Source organism: Phyllostomus discolor, chromosome 8 (genome assembly GCF_004126475.2).
Source record: "Phyllostomus discolor isolate MPI-MPIP mPhyDis1 chromosome 8, mPhyDis1.pri.v3, whole genome shotgun sequence".
NCBI classification, from domain to species: domain Eukaryota; kingdom Metazoa; phylum Chordata; class Mammalia; order Chiroptera; family Phyllostomidae; genus Phyllostomus; species Phyllostomus discolor.
Window position 1 is genome coordinate 47244446 of NC_040910.2, and position 6897 is coordinate 47251342.

A 6897-nucleotide genomic window follows, 5' to 3' on the forward strand; every position below is an offset into this window, starting at 1 on the left:
TGCTCTGGCCATCAAAGGGGCGATCCTTCTGGAGATCTCTGAGAGCTTGTAGAACACAACCCAGAGCTGCCTCACTCAGGAGTGGTAAGGCCAGGAGAGCCACCAAACAAGCCCTATTCCTCACTGTCCGAAGGTCACTCCGGGGTTGTCAATTCTCAGCACTTCCTTGTTGCCCCATGTTTGAGTTGAGCCTGTTTCTGTGGCCAGGTAAATCCCTGGGTCATAGATACAGGTGGTGGTGGTGAGAAATGGTCAGTGTACCTGGGAGCTGTGTGACAAGCTGCAGGTGACATCTTGAAGGTGGGCTGTGTTCGCTGAGTGGTGTGTTCACTGTTGGAAATGATGGGTGGGGTAGGGGTCCTATTGCAAGAGAAAGTGGGAAGAATTGATGAATGTCTGAACTAATGGGGGTGGGGGGCAAGGCTGGCCTTGGCCAGGACCACAGACAGCTCCTCCATTTCCTCTCTCATTCACCCAGGATGGCAGTGGGAAGGGCAAGCTTCACCTCCGTCTCTGAGTTCCTTCTCCCGGTCTTCTCAGAAAACCCCAAGCAACAGCATCCGCTGTTTACACTGTTCCTGAGCACAAACTTTCTTCCTGGGCTGGGGAACCTACGCATGACCCTGGCGATTGCCACTGATGCCCAGCTCCAGACGCCCACGCACTTCTTCCTGGCCATCCTGGCCTTTGTGTATCCCCAGTACGCTGGCCAACCGCCTATCAGGACACAAAGAGATCCCTCACTCTGACTGCCTGACCCAACTGTTCTTCTTCATCTGATTTGCTGGCATTGACAGCTTCCTGCTGACTGCCATGTCCTAGAACCACTATGCAGCCATCCGTCACCCTCTGTGCTATGTTGCATCTGTAACAGTGCAGCTCTGTGGCCTTTCAGTGGTGGCATCCTGGACTGCAGCCTTCAGAAATGTCCTCACCCACATGGTATTACTAACCTGCCTCTCATTCTGCCCCCACAATCGGGTGCCCCACTTCTGTGTGACCTCATCTCTCTGCTGAAGCTGGCCTGCTCTGACTCCTTTCTCAGCAGGATACTTCGTGGCACCCTGCCCACCATCATCGGTATGTTGGACTCCTACACACGCGTCTTTATTGTCATCCTGAGGGTCCCATCCACCAGCAGCAAGCAGAGGCTTTCTCCACCTGTGGCTCTCATCTCTCTGTGGTGTCACTGGTCTATGGGATGCTCACTGGGGTTTATTCCAGCCCCATATCCTCCCACAAGGCCACTGCAGCAATGTCGAATCCCTTCATCTACAGCCAACGCAACAGCAACATGAAGGGCACCTTGGGGCCCTTGTCAGCAGGAAGACAGTTTTCAGTTAGTGACCGCAGCATTGGGATGCCTGTGTCGGTCTGCAGAGTGCCCATCTGTTCTGAATTTCTCTGTCTGGTCCCAATCTTAGGTATTCCCTTCATATCATTCTTGGTTCATTTGTTTGTGACTTCATCCCTCCGACAGCTACTTAGTGAGCATATGTTACATTTTAGGCGCTCTTTTAAGGGCTGAAGGCACAGCAGGAAACAAACAAAATCCCTGTCTCAGCAGGAACCACCTGCAGACACCTCGATTTCAGACTTCTGGTGTCCAGGACCGTGAGGAAATAAGTTCCCATCTTTTAAGCCACCCCATTTGTGGTAGTTTGTCACAGAAGGCCTAGGAAGCTAATACAGCAAGCAAGCTGTTTATCCTACTACAGAAACTGGAACCAGAAGTTGGTGCTGCCATCACAAAAATGAAAAGTCAGTTGCATCAGCTGAGTGTTCTGGTGGTAGGACACATACATTTCAGGTTGGAAAGCTGGTGACCCCTGTTATGCCAAAGAACAACATTTAGTAATGTTGTTCTTCACAGGTACCATCACCTGCGATAGCCTGAGAGGCAGATCATGTGTCTACGGAGCCTGTGTTTCTGGAGGTGATTGAAAAGAGCTAGAATGTCACTGTGAGTTGGCTGCTCCTTGCTGCTTGTTGCAAGCAATTGTGAGAATGAAGTGATTTAGGCAAGAATTGGCCATTTTTCGGAGTCAGACACATCACAAGACAGGAAGAGCCAACAGCTTCCTGTTTCCCAAAAGAGTATAAATAGAAATCTTGTTTCTCACTGAAGGCTATTGTTTCAAATGTCCATTAACTAGGAGTGGCAATGATGGAGGTACATTGAAGAAGCAAATGCAGCAAATTAAATAAACACAAGAACTCTGGCTAGAAAAGAACATTAGCCCTGGCTGGTGTGGCTCAGTGGATTGAGTGCCAGCCTGCAAACTGAAATGTCGCCGGTTCGATTCCCAGTCAGGGCACATGCCTGGGTTGCAGGCCAGGTCCCCAGTTGGAGGTGCACAAGAGGCAACTGATCAATGTATCTCTCACACATCAATATTTCTCTCCCTCTTCCTCCCTCCCTTCCCCTCTCTCTAAAAATAAATTAGTTAAATTTTTAAAAAATGGATGTCATTCCTAGCAATGAAACTACTAGAAGTACCTAGATGAGCTGCTTACTAAGCCTTTCAAAGGAACTGTATTGCTAAAGAAACAATGAGTTCACTTTGCAGAATTGTATGGCTTTTGAGCCTTTGCATTTTGGGTCTTTTGTTACAGGGAGCTTCACCTGACCCTTACGCCAAAGTGGGGCTTGAATCTTGGTGTCTCTGGGTTCCAGAGCAATTTCTTCTAACCAGGATGGGTTCTTCAGGCTGCAGTGTCACCTCCACCACCCCAGTCGGCACCAGGTCGGGAAGGCAGCAGCCAAGGTGGGACCTAAACAGGCTAAGTCCAGAATCCCAAGAGACACGCCTTGGTGACAGGTGGCATCACAGAGAGAGCAAATGGATATCAAGAACTATAAAGGGCCGGGAGTTTCCCTGCTTTCAAGCGGATACATTAACCTGCCATGGCTTCACTGATGCTGGCAGAAAATACAAGACTCCAGGGACAAAGACAAATGATTTAATTACAATGTGGCAGGCAGCGTGAACTTCGGGTCTGCCTGTTCCTTCCAAGTCTCACAGGGACGCTGCAGGCCAACCTAGATTGGCACTGGATGGACACTGGATTTGCACCACAGCTGAGAAACTCCGAGGTTAGAAACCCCAGTCTTTTCAAGTAGACTGCAAACAAGCCCACTCTCCCTCTATCTCAGAGGAGGCGTTGATCTCTGTTATATGGACAGCAAACAAATTGCCCTCTGCTCCACAGAAAGAAACTCGCTCTACCTTTCATAGCTGTTTGCTATTCAAACATCCTTGAAAATATAGCCAGCACTAAAAGCTGTCCACACCTCTGCTTGTGAGTTAAATGACAATACCAGGAGCTCAGGGAGAATCATCTCCCAATAATGGCATCCAATGGGCAGTGGCTATCATCCATGAGGGTAAACTGGGCCGGAAGTCAAGCATACGAGCCTGTTCAGGGTATAGTGTAGTGGTTTATCATGTCGATTGTAGAGTCAGACAGGCTGGGTTCAAGTCCTGGTTCTGCCCCTTTATAACTGTGTGACCTTCAGCAAGTACTTGACCTCTCTGCTCCAGCTTCTCCTGTAAAATGAGAATAATAAAAGCCCCTATCTCATATGGTTATTGTGAAAATTAATATGTGAGCTTATATATGCAAGGCACTTAGAAGAGCGCAGGCAGATTGAGGGCCGTGTCAGTGTTAACTGTAATTATTGTTAATTATCATGACGATGCTGCCAAGCTCGTGGTCATGCCTGTTTTACCACATTTGTGGGCAAGCTGTGTAACCCACACAGTTCCCTCGGAATCTGTCTCAGAGAACTTGGGGAGGGCACCAGGGTTCTTTGCTCCTCCTCCCCACACTGACTTAATAAACTGGGCTGCGGGGCTGCAGGGCTGCAGTTGTGGTTTCAGACTCGAGGGAATCTGAAACAGACTCAGGTTCAAATTCTGCCTTTGCCACATGCCAGCTGTGTGACCTTGGGGAGCAACTTCCCAGCTGGGGACCTCCAAGTACTTACTGCACAAGGGTCTGGAGGAAGGGAGACTGAACCCTTCCATCCCCCCACCCCCACTCGCCCCATGTGACCTGCTCAGCACACACTCTGGGTCATTTTGATTATCATGTCATTATTCAGTGAGTGAGACTCCATAAGGTACAAGCTGAGAACATCTTTGTTCTTTCCTCCCAGTACTTAGTAAATTCACTCTGGCCCCGCCGGCTCTCTGCATGCCCCAAACTCCAGGAGAGACGGGGCATGCGGGTGGAAGGGGCACCTGCATACTCTCCTCTGAGGTCTGATCCTTGCAGCCTCACCCAGGGTACACTCAGCCCCTCCCACCCGCGGTCTTCAAATAGGTAACACCCATCTCCACCCCCCCACACACACCTTTCAGTCCTCCTTCAGATCTCCCTTCAATTGCTACCTCCTCAGGGAAGCCTTCCCTGACTTCCACCCAAGGCTCATCAGGTCTCCGTGTTAGATACCCCACTAACATTTTTATTCCACAGTGCTCCCCACCCCACCTCCCTCTTACCCAGGGTTCCTTCTTCCAGCAAGTGCATGTTTGGGGATGGCGGTCCTTCTCCAGCTGCTAAAGCTGGTGTGGCCGGTGCAAAGATAGGCCAGAAGTGCTGGCGAATCAGCAACTGCTCCTTCCCCTGCCGCCCAACCAGGGAGCAGCCTTCAAGGAACGAGGATGGGGATTGGTGAATAAACTGGAACGAAGATGGGGAACCCTAGCTCCCACACCCCTCAGCTCTGGCGACTCTGAAGATGGTGCTCTCTGCTGCCTCCCAGAGGTCCCATCAGGAATGCGCCCAACTTGTCAGGAGTGTAACAACTGGCTTCATTACTGCAGTTTCAGGAGGCTTCCTTGGTCTGTCTCACCTCCCAGATCCTACCCAGGTCTCCATGGGCTACCTCCCAAATAAATTACTTGCCAACAGAATTCTTGTCTCAGAGTCTGCTTCTCTGGGAGCCCAACCTCAGACAGTAGTTTGCCCTGCCTATCCTAATGAAGTTTGCAATTGTTCACAGGTATTGGGCATCTCTCTACACAGCCTGAGTCATGTCTACCCTTGTGTCTTCAAAGCCTGCCCAAGTGCCTGGCATGTAGTAGATGCTCAGTAAGTAGCCTCGAGTCTCTTAGCTGTGAGGTGGCCAGGATGGAAATGAGGAGTTCGGCCCCCCTGCTCTGGTCCTCAGAAGCCCCCAGTTGGAAAGTTATGGCTCAGAAAGGGAGCTTACTCCTTCCAAGCTATAAACAGCAGCCTCCACCTGCCTGGTGCCCCAGTCCACACAGCCTGGACAGCTGCGCCAGGGCCCCCAGGGGCCAGGAACCCTGGATGACCCTGTAGGCCTGGCCAGGCCTCCTGGAGTGTCCGTGAGGCAGGTACACGGAGAGGACATAACTCCAGTCCCAAGACTCAGGGCGGGAGTGGGATGGCACAGCTGGGCTCTAAGGCCATTCCTCGCTCCCCTCTCCCCTCCCAGGCATCAGATTCCACCTCCGGGAGCTCCCTGAGCTACAGGCTGGTCCAAGGACAAGGGTCTGCCCTACAAGGCCACGGAGCGAGCAGACATGTCCTCAGGGAGGGTTCCCTTTTCGAGCTGTTGTGTCAGACCTGGAATTAGCCACCCCACCTGTGCTGAGGCCAGTCTCAGGGTCTCCCAGGCGCAACAGGGGTGGAGGGAGCTGACCTCTGGTGACTCAGCTTGAGCCAGTCAGGGAATGGGGAGTGGGGGTTAGGACCGCTCTCCAGCTCTGTTCTAGAATCAGCTGGGTCAGGTTCCAGCTCTGCCTCTTCCAAGCTGGGTGACCCTAGGGGGGTCACTCTGGACATCAGCTTCCTCCTCTGTAAAATGAGAATAAAAACAGCCCCCTGCCTCAGGGTTCAGGGAGACTGGAGACAGACGCTGAGAGTTGAGTGCTGAGAACCACGCTCGGCCCGTGGTGGGCACTCGGTGAACAGTAGTCCCCGACCTGCCTCTGGACTCCGCACAGCCAGGACGTGGGCAGCGGGGTGGAGAAGAGACGGGGAAGGGTCAAAGCCGGGTCTCCTTGGCTCCCCAGCATGGGGAGAAATCAATGTCCTCAGAGCATGAGAGATGCTCCAGAATGTTCTGTTTGCTCCCATTTTGGCCCCAGTACCTTTGGGTGGAGGAGTTCTAACCATGACAAAGAGAAGGGAGCTAACCTAATAGGTAGTGAAGGAATCAGGATGTGGCAGAGGGGAGCTGAGAACTCTGGATCTTAGCCTGACCCCCGAGCGCCCCAGTGGTGCTGGCTGCTGCCCAGTCTCTCTTTATCCCACTCCCTCTGCGACTCTGGGCAGGAAACACGGAAGCCTCCATCCCACGTAGAAGTCTTGATGCTAGACTGGGAGTTCAGGACTCTGTTCAGGAAGGCTTCCTGGAAGAGGAGCCATCCAATCTGGGTTTTGAAGGATGATTAGAAGTCTCCTAGTTCAAGAAATGTATGTGAGAGAGAGAGTGTGAGTGTATAGAGGGGATTGTTTGTATTCATTAACAAGGATTTTCTAATCTTCTGGGTGCCAGACGCTCAAGGGCCCACAGGCAAGACAAAGGCACAGGCCTGCTCCAAAACAGCTCAACCCAAAAGTGAAGATCAAATAATAACAATAAGCCCTGGCTGGCGTAGCTCAGTGGGTTGAGTGCAGGCTGTGAACCAAAGCATCACAGGTTCAATTCCCAGTCAGGGCACATGCCTGGGTTGCAGGTCATGGCCCCCAGCAACCGTACATTGATGTTTCTCTCTCTCTCTTTCTCTCCTTCTCCCTCCCTCCCTTCCCTCTCTAAAAATAAATAACATAAAAATCTTTAAAAAATAATTTTAAATCTTTAATAATAATAATAAGAAGAAGAGTAATAGCTCCCACATTCTGAGTATGTGCTACTGGAGC